This window comes from Lepisosteus oculatus, chromosome 13 (assembly GCF_040954835.1).
Source record: "Lepisosteus oculatus isolate fLepOcu1 chromosome 13, fLepOcu1.hap2, whole genome shotgun sequence".
NCBI classification, from domain to species: domain Eukaryota; kingdom Metazoa; phylum Chordata; class Actinopteri; order Semionotiformes; family Lepisosteidae; genus Lepisosteus; species Lepisosteus oculatus.
The window spans coordinates 28,037,770-28,059,358 of record NC_090708.1 but is presented as its reverse complement, the minus strand read 5'-3'; positions in this window follow the sequence as shown (position 1 = coordinate 28,059,358).

The following is a 21,589-nucleotide window of genomic DNA, read 5'->3' as shown; positions in this document are numbered from 1 at the left end:
TTGAGCGACGCTACCCTCACTCCCGAAAGCCAGAAGGAGCGCTTCACCCGGCCTGCTGCCGTGGGAAGGGTTGGCCACAGTCGGGGCTTATTTCTTCCCTGCCTCATCGAGGGCAGACCCTGCCAAGCCCTCGTCGACACCGAGGCAGCCGGACCCCCAGGGCGCTCACTGTGCATTTTGGGGCTGCGAGGGTGAAACACCCCTTCTACAGTACCTTGCCCCAGTCCGTGAGGACTGTATCCTGGGGTTGGACTGGTTGCAGCAGGTGGGTGGTTGTCTTGACTTGGGCCAGCGAGAGTTGGTGGGGCAGGGGGAATGAATCAGTCTTGCGGTGGGCGGGGCAGGAGGTGTCTGGGGTGTGTGGTTTGACCGGAGCAGGAAGCGGAGGTGGCAGCGGCGGGCGTCGCTTTGGCTTGTCGGAGCCACGGGTGTCTGGGCGAGCTGACTCCCAGTACGGTGAGATAAGCTTGCCCCTACCCGAAGTCTGTAAGGCACTCTCTGCACTGTGGGAGGCCTTGGAGGCGAGGGATGGGGTGCTGCGATGGGGGTAGCAGGTATCCCTCCAGCGGTGAGGTCACTGTTTGGCAACCTCCGGCTGGCCGTGCACCGCTTGGAGAACTGCCCCACTAAATAAAGTTGATGTTTTATCTGGGGGACTTCTAAACTGTGAAAACAAGTGTCTGTCTTTCCGTGGGGGGAAGGGAATCCTTTTCCTCACCTTCAACCTTATCGCTCCCCCTTTACTCTCACCATCTGATTAAGAATGAATAAAAGCATTGTATTTTTGTCTGGGTGCTGACAAAGTAAGCACTCTCTTTCTCCGCTGGCGTTTGTAATCATTTTTATTTTTAAATACATTTTAGCAAAGTCATGTATTTTAAAAATCTTAAGATTTCTATATTTATGTCTTTATTTAGTGGTTTCATTAGTGACAAAGGCTAAACTTTCTTGGAAAAATGTATTTTATGTAAACCATGCTTGCTATTAATTCAATTAGGGCTTACTGACAGAATTGCTGTTTTTTATGCATGCCAAAAAATTTCGGTACCATCGTCGAGATAACACTTTGTTTCGATTCTACTTTCGAATCAATCTTTCTGTAACTATCAAAGAAGCAGTGAATAGCCAATAGCAGTGAATTACATTTCTTCATGTACAGTATGTATTCTGTAATCAGGTGGTTCCCTGATTCCGTAGTAAGCAAATATCTTCTGGTTTTTCTAATAAATTTTCTGTGTTTTCAATGTAATTTCACAGGCTTATTGATTTCTGTTTTCTTTTTTACACAGATTTATAAACTTGATTTAATCACAATTAGGCAAATCAATGAAGTCTTCAATTAGGACTGGACAATAAGCACTTTGAGACTCAGCTGGAATTAACACCAGCGTTACCCTGGGAGCAGAGCTAGGAACCACTGCCTCGTTCCAAAAACTGTAAAACGTTCTGATTGACATGTAATTTGAAGTTAATACGGCATGATCATTAAACTAAAGCTTTTGCAGTTTTGCTTCGGAGGCTTTTGTTCAAACACACAACACATTCTTTTGACAGACTGAAGGTTCTGTGCTTGGAGGGTACTTTTAAGATAAAGCATTAATGACATTGCACACAGATCGAACTGATGATCATTCAATTTGTAATACAATGGCTCATCTGCTCTATTCACTTTGTGATCCTTGTTGAATCATTGCCATTATTTGCCACATTTGCACCTTGATAAGATTATTATTCAGTAATACAGTGGGCTGGTTCATTATATTGAACTAAAATTAAAGTAGAAGGTCTTGAATAGCATTGAGTCTGTAATAATATTAATCTTTGTGTTTCTGTAGTATAGTTGAGTTTCTTAGTGGATGAAGTGCAGATCTCTGAATTGTTATCAAGTTAAATAACCTGCAACTAGCAATATTTTTTTCTAGAAATAAAGCAAAAGCTTCTAGCATACAACAAAATGCAGGCAAACTTGTTTAATAACTAACATACCTGTACAAGTGGTTGCATTTTGGTTTCACAGTGAACATATTCAGAGCTAAATAAAGACCTTAACAACTAGTAATGTCTGACTCATTAATTATCGGAATAATCATTCAGGGTTCAATTAAGATAATTAGGATTCAATACAATCTGAAATTAAGATTGAAGAGCACTTAAATAAGAGGGCAGAAAAACTATAATACTACAGATGCAGCCATTCAAAATGAGTGGGGTATTTCGCGGTATACCCCGGTGGGTGTGTCGCAGTATCACGCAGTATCACGAGGTAAATCACGTCATTTGACGTCATGCCAGAAAGTATCCGGCATCACCTTTTAAAACCGCCAGGAGGAGCCAATAAAGCTTAACCTCTCATGTACAGCATTTGAGCTTTTAAATTTAAACTGTGTATTACAGCATCTTAATCATCAGTCATTAAAATGTTATAATATTTTATGAAAGCAAGATTGCTCAGTTGGACAAAAGTACACAACCTACCTTTATCAGAAATATTTATGCATCAAAGCCTTTACCGAAGATATTACTAATAGTATTAATAATGAATGACTTTGGACAAGCTGTAAACTCAAAGTATAATTTCTTTAGCACATTTGTACAAGCACTTGGAATCTGTCCAAGCCCTACTTTGTCAGGCATTTTCTTTTGCTGCAACGGATATAAAAACTCCCTTGCTTTTAACAGGGCATTTCATAGTTTCTAACTATGAAAATTATGTAAACTGCGACACTTATCATTCAACTAGTGCTCATAATATCACAAGGATCCTCAAGAGAAAAGCAAAGACTGTATTAAAAGATACTTGTATCAGATACATGAGAATCCATGCTTTTTTTATCAATCCTTTCTTTTCCGTATACCAGATATTATGGAACCACTTCACTTTAAAGAAAAAATACACACCGGTATTCCATTTCTCCCTAAACATTTTAAGCATCGAAGTATTTAACTAACATTTGAAATAGCATGTAAAAAAGTGGTAGTTTTAAGCTTTTCTGCTAATATAATATGGAATCGCATATATAAAGAATTTAATAACGATATGATTATATTCATGTACTGCGACAGGGCTGTGTAGGACTGTTTCGCCCCTCTCTTCATGTGACTTCCCTAGTAGCCCACTGGACTACGTGCCTGATTACTAACCTACAGGTTAGTGTTCAAATCCAGCTGGTGCTGTGACATTTCTTTGAAAAAATAGAATAGCAATATTATGGACAATCAATTGACTTTTATATTTCAAAATATCACAACATGATCGAATCTAAGTCATTTTTGATAACAATGAATAGTCACCTTCCTCCCTTCTGACAACGGTCCCTGCTTCTGCTTCCTGCTTCAATTGTGTGTGTGTGTGTGGGGGGGGAATCCCTTCAGATCTCCCTTCAGATTTAAAAGGTTATTAATCATATCTTCGGTGTCGCATCTTACCAGTGCAGCTGATCTTTTACTGCCTGGGTGGGTCAACTATCACAAAGCTTTAGAAAACCTAACATTTCCATTATCAACAAATTGTAAATTTGTAATAGAGCACATTTTTATAGAGAAATGGAGGCTGTACAGTATGCGTTACAATATAAAAATTTATATTGATTTAAATCACGTATTGATTTAAATCACAAACGCGTGTTTAATAATATGTGTTTTTTTATCATAATCAGACAAATGCAACATAAATTGATACAGTATCTTTGTCTTCTAAGTATCTTAATAAACTTTCAGCATAGCTTTCTACCCATTTAGATTTATTTTTCTTGGGATTTTGGGATCAAATGTGGAAGGATTAGATTGTAATCATTTTTATTTTTCAAATACGTTTTAGAAAAGTGCAATCTACAGATGCAGCCATTCAAATTGCACGGGCGATACCGCATTATTTTGCAGTGCGCTTTACGCAGTCTACCGCGAGTTACCGGTAAATACCGCGAGTTACCGTAAATTCTCCTATAATACCGCAAGCAAAATAATAGTATCCGGAATTTCCGCAAGGTAGAGCTAATAAAGCTCAACCTCTCATGTTTGAGCTGTCACCATCAAAGTCTTTAACGAAGATATTACTAATAGCATTAATAATGAATGACCTTTGACAAGCTGTAAACTCAAAGTATTGCCCTGGTCCACCTTTTTTTCATTGACCGTCTTTGTAAAAGTAACATCACAGCATTTTGCAATCCCACATTTGTTTCCAATAATGCAAAGTACAGTAATTTTTGAGAATCGATTCACCATGCCTTTCACATGCTCATAAAAGAGATTGATTAAGGAACATAAACATATTACCTTATGCAAACTGTACTGTATACAGTATGTATATGTATATTTAATGTCTTAACTGTTCCTGTTTAAGTATTGAATATTTATATGGAATTTTACCACTGAAGGGAAATCTTAGTACCTGAGTATAAAAAGAATAGGAGCATACTGCAACGCGTGTGAAGGCCATAAACGATATTAATTTTGGAACTTAAACATATAGTATATGGCTGGTCTCGGTACTTTAAAGAAAACATACACACCAGTATTCCATTTCTCCCTAAACATTTTAAGCATCGAAGTCTTTAACTAACGTGATACCGGAGTCAACAAGCATACTTTTAGAATTTGATTAAAAGGGAATATAATATGGAATATCTAAAGAAATTAATAACAATATAATTATATTCATGTACTGCAACACAAGAATAGTACACGCTGGACATTGTCTGTTGATAATGTTTCTGTAGTGCTTTTTCAGCACTCTGCACATGACTTTGCCGGTGGCACAGTGGGTTAGGATCTTGACTCCTATGTCACACTGTCTGTGGTCAAATCCCGCTGGAGCCATTAATTTGCTTTAACAAACATTTTTTTTAAAAAATTAAACGTTTCCCTGAGTCAGAGATTAAATAAAACCTCACTCGCACCAAACAAATTTATATTTCTAAATATCAAAACATGATCGAATTTAAGTCATTTTCATAACAATGAATAGTCACCTAGGCGTTACAATATAAACATTTATATTGATTTAAATCGCGTTTTGATTTAAATCGCAAACGCGGGTTTAAATATATGGTTTTTTTATTCACAATCAGACAAATGCAACATAAATGGATACTGTATCTTTGTCTTCTAAGTATCATAATAAACTTTCAGCATAGCATTCTCCCCGTTTAGATTTATTTTTCTTGGGATCTTGGGATCAAACGTAGAAAGCTATAAAGATACATATTGTAATACTTTCGAGTTCGGATAGGACAGACACGAGAACTCAGACTTGCGTCAAAGCAAGTTAAAGCAAGTTAAAGCCTTGATTTTATATATCACCTTTAAAAGTGGAATCTCAAAGAAAAGTAGATACCCAACACTGATTGTACCCATCTGTCATGCTAATAAAGCACCTTAAATTGAATTGAATTGAATTAAGGCAGAGAGGCAGAGAGGGGGAGGGTGGGCGAGAGAGCCAGGACAGACAGGCAAATAAGATACACTCCACAGACATTCACAACAGCGACATATCATAAAACGTTTGCACATATAGTTAAGTTATTACTTGGTTTTCAAAGTGCAATGAAATACAATATTGTTGTTGTTGCTGTTATATGCTGTTTTTATCCCGTAAGGCGTTTTGAGAAGCCACCTTTAAAGGCGATATATAAAAGCACTGATTCTTATGGAATGTGTTCCGCCGGGGATTCAAGAAATCAGTCTACTTTGTCAGGCATTTTCTTTTACTGCAACAGACATAAAAACAGACATTTTCTTTTACTTCAATGGACATAAAAACTCCCTTGCTTTTAACAGAGCGTTCCATAATTTCTAACTACGAAAATTATTTAAACTGCGACACTTATCATTCAACCAGAGCTCGAAATATCACAAGGATCCCCAAGAGCAAAGCAAAGACTGTATTAAAAGAATCGCGTATCTAAAGAAATTAATAAGATATAATTATATTCCTGTACTGCGACAGGGCTGTGTAGGGCTGTTTCACCTCTCTCTTCATGTGACTCTATTCAAAAGCCATTTACCAAAGAGGGGATAAGAAGAGTGACAAACTAATATACTTTAGATCTTTTTTTCTGAACCGGGGAAAATCTGATCATGTTTTCTATAACAATAATAAATAAACATTGCCACACCCGGACTGTTAAACCAACGCACGTCAAAGCCCATTAAGGAGCCTGGTGCAATAATTGTTTTGTCCCTTGATTTACTGATCTGCATTAATTACAGAAATCGAGTTCCTGCTCTTTGCAGATGATCTGGTCCTGCTGTCGCCCACAGAAGAGAGGCTGCGGCAGAACCTGGCACTGCTGGAGCAGCACTGTCAGACCTGGGCGCTGACAGTCAATCTGGACAAGACCAGAGTTATGGTTTTCCAGAAAAACAGCCAGACCTCAGGGAAACAGGTACAAATTCACACTTAACAACAACACATATACACCTAACAACGGGAGCAGGGCTGAATTAGGCCAGTACCCACTATTGTTAAACATACAGAAAAGAATATTAAAGTATTGGCTTTAGTATTAGCCATACAGAACATTAATGTGCCCCTTTCCATTCAGCGGGTGTCTGAGCCGCTGTGTCCTATCTTCTGACAGTCGCTGTTGTGAATGTCTGTAGAGTGTATCTTATTTTTAGTACTATATTCAACAACAGATGACAATTCCCTTAGTCCTCCCTTAGTCTCCCCGAAATTGTCAGATTATGAGTGAATAAAAGCATCTTATTAAAAACATGTTTGCGTTTGTTTGGGAGCTATATTATTTATTTTTCATATGTAAGATATAATAATGTGTTCCCGATTACACATCGCACGACTTTAAAAGCTAGAAAAACAGATTTTGATTCACATTATCTGGCAAGCCTTGTTTTGTCAAAGGACAGCACAAAAAAAAACAGACAATACACGGGGGGGGGGGAGGGCAAGCGAGAGAGAGAGTTTTTTACCATCTGTCAAAAAAAAACAAATCACCCGGGGCAGAGACTCTGGGGTGATCATTGTGTGGTACAGAACGGAGCTCAGTCAGTCCAAACAAGTTCAGTAGTAAAGAGAGAAAAGTCAACAATTGATTTAAGGACTATCTGTCAAAGTGCAATGAAATACAATACTGTTGTTGTTGCTGTTTTTGTTGTTTTTATCCTGTAAAGCGTTTTGAGAAGCCACCTTTAAAGGCAATATATAAAAGTGTTGATTCTTATGGAATGTGTTCCGCCGGGGATTAAAAAAAACTGCAACGGACATAAAAACTCCCTTGCTTTTAACAGAGCGTTTCATAATTTCCAACTACGAAATTTATTTAAACTGCGACACTTATCATTCAACCAGAGCTCGGAATATCACAAGGATCCTCTAGAGCACAGCAAAGACTGTATTAAAAGTATACTATTGACAAACTAGTATACTTTAGATCTTTATTTCTGAACCGAGGAAAATCTGATCATGTTTCTCTATAACAATAATAAAAAACATTATTTTACATATCACCTTTATGCGATATCACCTTAAGGACAGCACATACAAGGGTTAATTGCAAGATGCACCGCACAAAGAAATTTAAAATATTCTTCTTTAGGTGTGAGGGCAGGAGTGGATCGCAGAAGGCATAATCAGCAAATTAGGAAAACAAAGAACAGGACAGGTGAGACGTTTATGCAGAGAGCGAATTATCAGAAAAAGGAACAGCTGTTATGCCCAGGTTTTACGCTCTCTCTCTGCTGAATGAATAAAAGCATTTTATTAAAAACCCGTTTGCTTTTGTCTGGGTATTTACTTTGTAATCTGTGGTTTACATCTACTGTATTGCTTTGAGATGCCACTTTTAAAGATGATATGTAAAATAATATTTCCACTTGTATGTCATCAGAAAATAAAAGAAGTTTCTGCTTTGTGTAAGGATGGTATCAAAAAGTAATCAAAGTGGTGAGAAAGCTGCGCTCAATGTAATTAAGGGACTTAAAAGTAAAAGATGCTTTTAAGAGATGCTTCACATTGCTTGACTAATTTTAAAAACTAAGTTATAAATGCAGACGCTCTCTCGGTGCCGCGCCGGGTGCAAATATTCGCCCCTGGCAGAGGCTGAAGAGCGCCCAGCTGGGGTGCGCGGGGAAGAGCAGGACAGGAGTGAAAGTGGTCAGTGCGGGGTTTAGGAAGGCCACCGACCAGTGCGGCTGTCCCACAGTGAAGCGGGCGTACAGTCTGGGCAGGTATCCGTTTTCCTTGTAAATAGTTCCTTGCTTCTGCAACCTTGGTCTTACTCTCTCTCTCTTTTCTCTCTCTCTTGGGCACGTGGGCGGTGTGTTGGCTGGCTCTGTTGTAAGGCGGGGGCGCGGGAGAGCCGGGCTAGCAGGTGAGTCCCTTAATTACATTTAGCGCAGCTTTCTCACCACTTAGATTACTTTTTGATACCATCCTTACACAAAGCAGAAACTTCTTGTATTTTCCGATGACATACACTACAAGTGAAAGATTACGGATTTGAATCGTCTTTAATTTTGTTACGTTATACGTTTTAGGAACGTTTCATCTATACAAACACCACAAAACTATTCTCGATTGTATTTCTGAATGTTATGTTACACCTACAGTAGTTCACTGTTTTAAATAGATCTAATTAAGAAAGTTAGGTGTAGCACTTTAGATCTTTTTTTCTGATAATGTTTCTCCATAACAATAATAAAAAACTTTATTTTACATATCACCTTTAAAAGTGGTATCTCAAAGCAATACAGTAGATGTAAACCACAGATTACAAAGTAAATACCCAGACAAACACAAACGCGTTTTTAATAAAATGCTTTTATTCATTCAGCAGAGAGAGAGAGACATCCACCATAGAGAGACACACACACACAGGTTTTCATTGACAAAAAGTATTTGTTTTTTTTACATTCCTCTTGTCTAACAGGAATGTTTTCTCAGACTCACATTCCCGAATGTCCCCCACCCCGGTCAACAATCCTAGGAAGAACACGAAACAGCCTGTTAATAAAATTGTTACAATTTTGTTCGGTCAGTTCTTCCTCACAGAATTTATAGATCCCATCGATCCGTTCCTGCTTTGTGACGGGTTTAGAAGACTTGCATCGCCGGTAGCTCATCATTTTCATCAGTCAATTTGTCGACAGCTCGCACAATAGGACTTGAAAAAAAAGAGATCAACAGTAAGTTTTAAAAAATAATGTGCGTAGTTGTATTTACATGCAAGAAAAGTATTTTTAGAAAGTTATTTACCTTTGAATCGTCCTCGGTTTAGGTTCTCTTTGCCTCCTCTCCCCTTTATAATGTCGTCTCACTGTGCTTTCAGAAACGAAGATGTCCATCGAAGCCAAATGCTGTACAATGTCCCGTGTTGACTTCCTGTTTCTTTTTATCTTAATTATTTGGTGTGAGAGAGTCTTCGTGATTTTGGCCATTGTCCGTCTCCTTACAAAAGCGATACAGTGGTGCAGCTTGAATTCTGTACCTATATACTGTATGGTATGGTAAAGATAAAACTTACACCATACCGATGAGCTAATACCAGGGAAAGACACTCCTATTTTATTTAAAACACAATACGCCAGGAAATATGTCTGATGCATTAGCAAGTTAAAACAATTGCGTCGAAAACCTGGGCGTAACAGCTGTTCCTTTTTCAGTTTAAATAATTTTCGTATTTGGAAATTATGAAATGCTCTGTTAAAAGCAAGGGAGTTTTTGTGTCCGTTACAGAAAAATAAAATGCCTGACAGAGTAGGGCCTGGACAGATTCCAAGTGAATTTTTGCAATTTACATTGCATTGTGCATTGTGCTGCGAGTTTAAAATAATTAAAACTCTAAACAGTATCAGCTTTATTTATGGGTTGCAATTTAAAAAAAGTCAAAAACCACACTCATAATGCAATTTAGAGCTTTCTGGCAAGAGGAGACAACCAAATTAATAAATTAACATGCCACTGTTTGTGCATGAACAAGGTTATACTGCTATTTCTGCTATACTGCTAAAAAAATTTTTTTTGAATCCCCAGTGGAACCGGGCATCCATAAGAATCAAGTAATAGGTTTATTCCATGCTGAAAAAAAGAAGAAAGAAAAACACATTCCATAAGAATCAGCGCTTTTATATATTGCCTTTAGAGGTGGCTTCTCAAAAGGCTTCACAGGATAAAAACAATAATAACAGCAACAACAACAATATTGTATTTCATTGCACTTTGAAAACCAAGTAATAACTTTACTATATGTGCAAACGTTTTATGATATGTCGCTGTTGTGAATGTCTGTGGAGTGTATCTTATTTGCCTGTCTGTCCTGGCTGTGCTCTCTCGCTCGCCCTCCCCCCCTCTCTCCCTCAATTCAATTCAATTCAAGGTGCTTTATTAGCATGACAGATGGGTACAATCAGTTTTGGGTATTTACTTTGCTTTGAGATTCCACTTTTAAAGGTGATATATAAAATCAAGGCTTTAACTTGCTTTAACTCCACAAGTCTGAGTTCTTGTGTCTGTCCTATCCGAACCCGGAAGTATTACAATATGTATCTTAAAAAATAAAAATGATTACAATCTAATCTTTCCACGTTTGATCCCAAGATCCCAATAAAAATACATCTAAATGGGGAGAAAGCTATGCTGAAAGTTTATTAAGACACTTAGAAGACAAAGATATCAATTTATGTTGCATTTGTCTGATTGTGAATCAAAAAACACATTTATTTAAACACGCGTTTACGATTTAAATCAAAGCGCAGTTTAAATCAATTTAAATGTTTATATTGTAACGCATAGGTGACTATTCATTGTTATTAAAACTACTTAAATTTGATCATGTTGTGATATTTAGAAATATAAATTTGTTTGGTGCAAGTGAGATTTTATTTAATCTCTGACCAAGGGAAATGTTTCATTTTTTCAAAGAAATGTATGTTAAAAAAAAAGTCAGAGCTCCAGCAGGATTTGATCACAGACCTTGTGACATGAGAGTCAGGAACCTAACCCACAGCGCCACCGGCAAAGTCACATGGAGAGTGCTGAAAAAGCACTACAGAAACATTATCAACAGACAATGTACAGTGTGTACTATTCTTGTGTTGCGGTACATGAATATAATTATATCGTTTTTAATTTCTTTAGATACGCGATTCCATATTATATTCCCTTTTAATCAAATTCTAAAAGAATGCTTGTTGACTCCGGTACCACGTTAGTTAAAGACTTCGATGCTTAATGTTTAGGGAGAAATGGAATACTGGTGTGTATGTTTTCTTTAAAGTACCGAGACCAGCCATATACTGTATGTTTAAGTTCCAAAATTAATATTGTTTATGGCCTTCACACGCGTTATAGTATGCTCCTATTCTTTTTATGCTCAGGTACTAAGATTTCCCTTCAGTGGTAAAATTCCATATAAATATTCAATACTTAAACGAGCACAGTTAAGACATTAAATATACATATACATACTGTATACAGTACAGTTTGCATACGGTAATATGTTTATGTTCCTAAATCAATCTCTTTTATGAGCATGTGAAAGGCATGGTGAATCAATTCTCAAAAATTAATGTACTTTGCATGATTGAAAACAAATGCGTGATTGCGAAATGCTGTGGTGTTACTTTTACAAAGACGGTCAATGAAAAAAACAACGTGGACAAAGGCAATACTTTGTTTACAGCTTGTCCAAGGTCATTCATTATTAATACTATTAGTAATATCTTCGTTAAAGACTTTGATGGTGACAGCTCAAACATGAGAGGTTGAGCTTTATTAGCTCCACCTTGCGGAAATTCCGGATACTATTATTTTGCTTGCGGCATTATAGGAGAATTTACTGTAACTCGCGGTAGACCGCGTAAAGCGCACCGCAAAATAATGCGCATTTTGAATGGCTGCATATGTAAGAGCCTGCGTGATAAATTGTTGCAGGAGGAAGGGCTGACTTTAGAAAGAGCTCTTACAGTTGCTAGAATTCAAGTAGCAGCTCAAACAGAATCAAGCTTTCTGACCACAGTGACAAAGCTAGAGAGAGTCATGTTTACTTCACAAGAAACACTGAACGAGGCACTCGCTCAAACTTTACAAACAAAAGCCGAGCAGCAGGACGCAGTCAAGCTAGAGATATAGAAGAACAGGGGACGGCTGACATTAAATGTTACAGGTGCGAACTAACAACGCACAAGATGAATGCGTAGCGCGAACACAAAATGTCTACACTGTAAGAAAACAGGACATTATGCACGAGTATGTAGAAAGAAAGACGTTTCCCATCAGGAAAAGAAACTTAATACAAATAAGGAAGGGACAAAAATGAGAGCAGTTCAAGAACCTTCTTCATACTCAGATGAATTTGTTAATTCCATTGACCCTGAAGGTAAAGAAACTGTTTGAATAAATGGACAAGAGATAAAAATGGTGATAGATACAAGAAGTCGAAGAAACTTCATTGGAATAGAACTTTTCAAGAAAGTGTTTGCACACAGAACTAAACTTCAGCAGAAGAAATTTTATGCCTATGCACAAATTAGTCCACTTCAGTGTGCTACTTTGAGGCACAGCTGAAATGGCTGGAAAATGTAATAAAGGACAAAGTCTATGTAATTGAAAGAAATGTAGAAGCGTTGTTGGGAAGAAAAGCATGTTTTGATCTGAAGACTCTGAATGTAGGAGACACTGTCAATGTGGTTTGACCAGAGGTTTAAGCAGTTAGCACAGGAATATGAGTCACTCTTTAAAGGTTTAAGACAGATCAAGGGTTACAGTTACAAGGTTACAGTAGATAAGAAAGTTTCGCCAGTAGCTCAAAGTCTGAGACGAGTACTCTATCTGATGATAGAAGCTGTTAATCAGGAGTTAGATAAAATGTTGAATGATGGAATTATTGAGGACGTGAATGAAGGTGCAGAATGGATCTCAAATATTCTGATAGTACCTAAAAAAGACACCAAGGATGTGAGACTGTGTGTGGATCTGAGAGAAGTGAATAAAGCAGTTATCAGAGAGAGACATCCAGTACCAATGGCTGACAGCATATTGCAGCAGTGCAAGGAGCCAAAGTTTTTGCAAAGTTAGATGCTCGAAAAGGGTTCTGACAAGTTGAGTTGGCCCCGGAATCAAGCCACCTGACTACCTTCATTACAAATAGGGGTTGTTACCATTTCAGAAAAGTTCCTTTTGGGTTGTCTAGTGCCCCAGAGGCCTATCAGAAGGCTATGGACTCGATGTTGTGTGCAATGCCAGGTGTTGTATGGTATATGGATGGTGTTGTAGTACATGCAGAAAATGAAGAACTAGAACAGAGGCTCAGGCAAGTATTCCAAAGATTCCAAGACAGAGGTTTAACTTAGTAAATAAAGATAATAAAGATAAGTGTATCTTTGGCCTGAAAGAGATCGAGATACTGGGACATTTGGTCACTGCAGAAGGAATAAAACAAGACCCGAAAAAGGTGACAGCTGTTTGCAGTGCACCGAGACCTGAGAATGTTGCACTTTTGCACTCATTCTTAGGCACTTGTGGATTTTTTATGAAATGTATTCCTAATTATGCAGATATATCAGAACCCCTTAGAAAACTAACGAGGAAAGGACAGAAGTGGGAATGGACATCGGAAACTGAGAAAGCCTTTGCCGAGTTGAAAAGAGCACTTGTAACTGAACCATGTCTGGCATACTTCAAACTAGATGCACCAACAGTAGTGATCAGTGACGCGAGTCTTGTAGGACTTGGAGCAGTATTGCTACAAAGACAAGACGATGGACAGAACAAACCAGTGCCATATGCAAGTCGCTCACTTACCCAAACACAAAGGCATTACTCGCAAATAGAACGTGAAGCCTTGGGTTGTGTTTGGGCAGTGGAACATTTTAGGACATATTTATGGAGAGGCAAGTTCACACTACAAACGGATCATAATCCCCTCATTTACATGTGTAATCCCAAAAAGGCAACATTGTTACCACCCGGGATACAAAGACTTGGATTGAGATTACGGCTTTATGATTACAAAATTGAACACATAGTAGGGAAAACCAATGTCGCAGACTCATTGTCACATCTTCCTTTACCAGACACAGAAGACACTGGTTATGTAGATACCTATGTTGATAGAGTGCTTTCAATCAGCACTTATGAACTGCATGCACTGACACTTGAGGAACTTAAGCAAGCAACAAACGAAGATGAAACATTGAAATTGTTGATGTCCATAGTGGAAAAAGGACAATGGCCTAATCCAATTCCAGAAGAACTGCAGCCATACCACAGGTGTAAATTGGAGTTATCTACATATGATGGACTGCTTTTAAGAGGACAGAGGATTGTGTTACCAGAAACAAAAATCAGACAAGCATTGAAAATAGCACATGAGACACATCAGGGTGTGGTTCGTACAAAACAATATCTTAGAAGGAACTTTTACTGGCCCAACATAGACAGTGATGTTGAAAGACTAGTCGGTAATTGTTCCACTTGTGTGTTGAATCAGCCATTGCAGGAGGATCAACCTCTCCAACCACTTGAATTACCACCAAGGCCTTGGACAAAATTGGGCATTGACCTGGTAGGTCCCATTCAGAATGAATACATATTGACTGTCATAGACTATTACACCTCTTACCCTGAGGCATTTGTTGTATCAGACATATCTTCAGCCACAGTTATTAAAGAGCTGATGAACATCCACTAGAGGTAGTAAAAAATAATTGCAGGAAATTCATAGGACAGTTGTTTGAATAATTTCTGACTAACTGGAATTAAACACATCCGTGCACCACCTTACTATCTGAGAAGTAATGGCAAAATTGAAAGATTTCACAGATACCTGAAAAAGGCCTTAAGAGCAGCTGCGACAGAAGGAAAAAAATGGAGAGAGGAACTCCCTAAGATTCTGCTGGCTTATAGATCAACACCTAACAGGGCATCTGGAGAAACCCCAGCTAATCTTATCTTTGGAAGTGATATCCGGACTAAACTACCTAACTTGGAAGAGAAAGAAGAAGAGCCGAGGGACATTCAAAAGACGAAAGATATCCATAGATATCATGAGGAGTACACACACAAAATGAAATTATATGTAGACCAGACACATAGAGCAAGGGCTCACAACTTCAAGGTCGTTTATGTATTGTTTGTGGCTGGCCTAGACAACGGCAAATTGGATGCCAAGTTCAAAGATACTCGCTATGTGTTATTGAGAAACACCTCTTGTAACTCTTTTGAGTTAGTGAATGTGGAAGATGGCTAAAAAATAATGAGAAATGTTAAAAATTCTTCGACAGGCTCCTCCATTGGATTTTGATTTTGAATCTGCAGAAACAGAAAATTCTGAGAATCCTGGACTTTCTGACGTGCAGGAAATGCCGAGTCCTCAGACAGTGGAAAGTACATCCGTAGGAGAGCCAGTAACTTTACCCAGAAGTGAAGTAACAACCAGAAGTGGCAGGGATATCAGGAAACCGTGTTGTTACAGAGACATTTAAAAATCTAGGACTTGCATAGCTCTCCAAATGTTAAATTGCCCTATTTTGTTTGTGTTATCTACAGATGCAGCCATTCAAAGTGCACGGCACAGACACGTACCGGAGGTAATTGGCTACGGCGTCACGCATTGTGATGCACGATGACGCGCGGTACCGCGGTACGTGATTGGTTGACCGACAGGGGCACTCGTGGTCTGTTGATCTGTCGTAGAAAGATTGACAATAAACATCTTTACTGTGCCCGTTTTAGTATTGAATATTTATATGGAATTTTACCACTGAAGGGAAATCTTAGTAGCTGAGCATAAAAAGAATAGGAGCATACTGTAACGCGTGTGAAGGCCATAAACGATATTCATTTTGGAACATAAACATACAGTATATGGCTGCTCTCGGTACTTTAAATAAAAAATACACACCAGTATTCCATTTCTCCCTAAACATTTTAAGCTTCGAAGTCTTTACCTAACGTGATACCGGAGTCAACAAGCATACTTTTAGAATTTGATTAAAAGGGAATATAATATGGAATCGCGTATCTAAAGAAATTAATGACGATATCATAATATTCATGTACCACAACACAAGAATAGTACACGCTGTACATTGTCTGTCAATAATGTTTCTGTAGTGCTTTTTCAGCACTCTGCATGTGACCATGCCGGTGGCGCTGTGGGTTAGGTTCTTGACTTCCATGTCACATGGTCTGTGATCAAATCCCACTGGAACCATGACTTTAACAAACATTTCTTTGAAAAAATGAAACTTTTCCCTTGGTCAGAGATTAAATAAAACCTCACTCGCACCAAACAAATTTATATTTCTAAATATCACAACATGAACGGATTTAAGTCTTTTTAATAACAATGAATAGTCACCTATGCGTTACAATATAAACATTTATATTGATTTAAATCGTGTTTTGATTTAAATCGTAAACGTGTATTTAAATATGTGTTTTTTTAATCACAATCAGACAAATGCAACATAAATTGATATCTTTGTCTTCTAAGTATCTTAAACTTTCAGCATAACTTTCTCCCCATTTAGATTTATTGGTCTTGGGATCTTGGGATCAAACGTGGAAAGATTAGATTGTAATCATTTTTAATTTTTAAATACATTTTAGAAAAGTGTAATCTATGCTAAAAAGTTGTACACCACCTGCTATAAAGATACATAGTGTAATACTTTCGGTTTCAGATAGGACAGATACGAGAACTCAGACTTGCGGAGTTAAAGCAAGTTAAAGCCTTGATTTTATATATCACCTTTAAAAGTGGAATCTCAAAGCAAAGTATATACCCAACACTGATTGTACCCATCTGTCATGCTAATAAAGCACCTTGAATTGAATTGAATTGAGGGAGAGAGAGGGGGAAGGCGAGCAAGACAGCCAGGACAGACAGGCAAATAAGATACACTCCACAGACATTCACAACAGAGAAATATCATAAAACGTTTGCACATATAGTTAAGTTATTACTTGGTTTTCAAAGTGCAATGAAATACAATATTGTTGTTATTGCTGTTATTGTTGTTTTTATCCTGTAAAGCATTTTCAGAAGCCACCTTTAAAGGCAATATATAAAAGTGTTGATTCTTATGGAATGTGTTCCGCCGGGGATTCAAATTTTTTTTAATTTTTTTTAATCGCGTATCTAAGGAAATAGCAGTATAACTTTGTTCATGCACAAACAGTGGTATGTTACATTATTAATTTGGTTGTCTCCTCTTGCCAGAAAGCTCTAAATTGCATTTTGAGTGTGGTTTTTGACTTTTTTTAAATTGCAACCCATAAATAAAGCTGATACAGTTGATTTAGACTTTGAATTATTTTAAACTGTATTACAGCAGCACAATGGACAATGCAATGTAAATTGCAAAAATGCACTTGGAATCTGTCCAAGACCTACTTTGTCAGGCATTTTCTTTTACTGCAACAGACATAAAAACTCGCTTTTAACAGAGCGTTTCATAATTTCTAACTACGAAAATTATTTAAACTGCGACACTTATCATTCAACCAGAGCTCGAAATATCACAAGGACCCTCAAGAGCACAGCAAAGACTGTATTAAAAGAATCGCGTATCTAAAGAAATTAATAAGATATAATTATATTCGTGTACTGCGACAGGGCTGTGTAGGGCTGTTTCACCTCTCTCTTCATGTGACTCTATTCAAAAGCCATTTAGCAGAGAGGGGATGAGAAGAGTGACAAACTAGTAGCAGTAAATCACAAAGTTGATTCTTTTGATGGCTTTAGAATGCGACATAACTCAAACAACGCACACACACAGGTACTAATACACGAGGATACATTTATTAATACATTGAATATGCATGTAAACATAACAGATCTTATCGAGAGGGTTATCAGAATACAAAAGTTATATTCGGTCAGTTACAAAGAGTTACACATATCAAGAGGACATACGTTCAGTATATCATTCATGGCTTGTTGCTGTCCAATCCGCGCTCTCTGGCTTCGTGCCAGGCTGTGTTGTGTGGCTTGCGATGGTGCGCTGCTGATGCTCATTGACCGGCAAGTTAGTGTTGGCTTTAACTAGAAAAGTTTGTGCACAGGAGAAAAGATGACTGTGGGTCCGAGCAAGTCAGGAAGAGGACCGGTTCGTTCCTGGTAAAGCGCTAGTTCTGAATAGTGATTCAGCTGTCCACAGTTCCGACCTGTTCACGAGGCCTGCTGCTGGTTACTCTCTGGCAACCTCCACTCTAGACTCTTAGAACAAAGGAAAGTTCTGGCACTCCGACACACTGGCCGTTCCGTGGTTGTCCAGGCTGAGTCTCAGGATGGTCAGGAGGCGCGCTGCGAGAATGCCCTGCCCTTGGGAGCCCTCTGCTCCTGGGTCGTCCTGCCTTGGAATTCTCCTTTGAATTCCCTTTAGAACAGTCCACAGAATCCTCTCCAGAATCTTACTGAATCTTACTGAATCTCCCAGGCTCTCTGTGTTGCCTGTTTTTACCTGGAGGAACTTCAGCTCATTGATTGGCTGAAAGTTCCATGGGCATCAGAGTCCCACGTGGGTTACTCGGCCCTACCAGTCCCTGATTGGTTGATCAAGGTGAGATATGAGTCACTTACTCCTGACACTTAGGAATGCAGTCCAGATGTCCATCTGGCACTCCCAAGACAGATAGGCGCCAATGGATGACCATTGATCATGATAGCCAGGTTTAGCTAAGTGCATCCCCCTTTGGGAGCTGTCCTTATCAGGAACCTTAAATCAGCCTGCATGAATAGTTTCTCTGTGGCTGCACCACAGAGATGAACAGAGAAATGGGGCCTCATTCGGGAAGGCTCAGAACACTTAATTCTTTCTTATTAATAAGCCTCGCCGCTACATGTAAAATAACATTTTTTATTATTGTTATAGAGAAACATGATCAGATTTTCCCTGGTTCAGAAAAAAAGATCTAAAGTGCTACACCTAACTTTCTTAATTCGATGTATTTAAAGCAGTGAACTACTGTAGGTGTAACATAACATTCAGAAATACAATCGAGAATAGTTTTGTGGTGTTTGTATAGATGAAACGTTCCTAAAACTTATAACGTAACAAAATTAAAGAGGATTAAAATCTGTAATCTTTCCACTTGTATGTCATCGGAAAATACAAGAAGTTTCTGCTTTGTATAAGGATTGTATCAAAAAGTAATCTAAGTGGTGAGAAAGCTGTGCTCAATGTATTTAAGGGACTTAAAAGTAAAAGGAGATGCTTCATATTGCTTGACTAATTTTAAAAACTAAGTTATAAATGCAGAAACTGCCTCGGTGCTGTGCCGGGTGTAATTATCTAAATATACATTCGCCCCGGGCAGAGGCCGAAGAGCGACTGGCTGGGGTGCGCAGGGAAGAGCAGGAAAGGAGTGAAAGTGGTCAGGGCTGGGTTTAGAAAGGCCACCGATCAGTGCGGCTGTCCCACAGTGAAGCGGGCGTACAGTCTGGGCAGGTATAGATTACATTTTTCTAAAACGTATTTGAAAACTAAAAACGATTACAATCTAATCCTTCCACGTTTGATCCCAAAATCCCAAGAAATATAAATCTAAATGGGGAGAAAGCTATTCTGAAAGTTTATTAAGATACTTAGAAGACAAAGATACTGTATCAATTTATGTTGCATTTGTCTGATTATGATTAAAAAAAACACATGTAATTAAACACGCGTTTGCGATTTAAATCAAAATAAATGTTTATATTGTAACGCATACTGCCCAGCCTCCATTTCTCTATAAAAATTTACTCTATTACAAATTTACAATTTGTTGATAATAGAAATGTTAGGTTAAAGCTTTGTGATAGTTGACCCACCCAGGCAGCAAAAGATCAGCTGCACTGGTAAGATGTGACACCGAAGATATGATTATTAACCTTTTAAATCTGAAGTGAGATCTGAAGGGAACCCCCCACACACACACACAATAGAAGCAGGAAGCAGAAGCAGGGATCGTTGTCAGAAGGGAAGAATGTGACTATTCATTGTTATCAAAAATGACTTAGATTCGATCATGTTGTGATATTTTGAAATATAAAAGTAAATTGATTGTCCATAATATTGCTATTCTATTTTTTCGTAGAACTGTTTGTTGAAACAAAAGTCACAGCACCCACTGGATTTGAACACACAACCCCTACGATGGTAATCAGGCACGTAGACCCGTGGGCTACAAGGGAAGTCACATGAAGAAAGAGGTGAAACAGCCCTACACAGCCCTGTCGCAGTACACGAATATAATTATATCTTATTAATTTATTTAGATACGCAAATCTTTTAATACAGTCTTTGCTGTGCTCTTGGGGATCCTTGTGATATTTCAAGCTCTGGTTGAATGATAAGTGTCGCAGTTTAAATAATTTTCGTAGTTAGAAATTATGGAATGCTCTGTTAAAAACAAGGGAGTTTTTATGTTTTTTTGCAACATGAATATAATTATATAGTTATTAATTTCTTTAGATACGCGATTCCATATTATATTCCCTTTTAATAAAATTCTAAAAGTATGCTTGTTGACTCCGGTATCACATTAGTTAAAGACTTCGATGCTTAAAATGTTTAGGGAGAAATGGAATACTGGTGTGTATGTTTTCTTTAAAGTACCGAGACCAGCCATATACTGTATGTTTAAGTTCCAAAATTAATATCGTTTACACGCGTTACAGTATGCTCCTATTCTTTTTATGCTCAGGTACTAAGATTTCCCTTCAGTGGTAAAATTCCATATAAATATTCAATACTTAAACGGGCACAGTTAAAACATTAAATATACATATACATACTGTATACAGTACAGTTTGCATACGGTAATATGTTTATGTTCCTAAATCAATCTCTTTTATGAGCATGTGAAAGGCATGGTGAATCGATTCTCAAAAATTACTGTACTTTGCATGATTGGAAACAAATGCGTGATTGCGAAATGCTGTGGTGTTACTTTTACAAAGATGGTCAATGAAAAAAAGAATGTGGACCAGGGTAATACTTTGAGTTTACAGCTTGTCCAAGGTCATTTATTATTAATACTATTAGTAATATCTTCGTTAAAGACGTTGATGGCGACAGCTCAAACGTGAGAGGTTGAGCTTTATTAGCTCCACCTTGCCGAAATTCCGGATACTATTATTTTAATTGCAGTATTATAAGAGAATTTACGGTAACTTGCGGTAGACCGCGTAAAGCGCACCGCAAAATAATGCGGTATCGCCCTCGCATTTTGAATGCCTGCATCTGTATATTTGGGGACAACATCTGACCTTAAGTGGGAAACTGCTCATTAAACAAATTTGTACTTTTTTAACCTAATTTCATGTATTTTTTGTAGAATAATAAGGTTGCTAAACACCATTGCTGATTTTGCTTAAATTTGATCTTTTTCATTCAAAACTATTCTGTTAAGGCATTCACAAGTTAATTGCAAATATGTTCTTTAAAAATATATATACACAATTTGTAATTTTTCTAAATTGGACACCAATTGAATGGGGTGAAAATATTTGCAATGCATTATACAAATGTTTTAGACACATTAGTTGAACAGTGAAACAATAAATTTGATATTACACAAAAGTAAATCAACTTAGTCCGGATCGCGGTCACCGAGGACCACTCTGTCTCCCCAGATGACAAT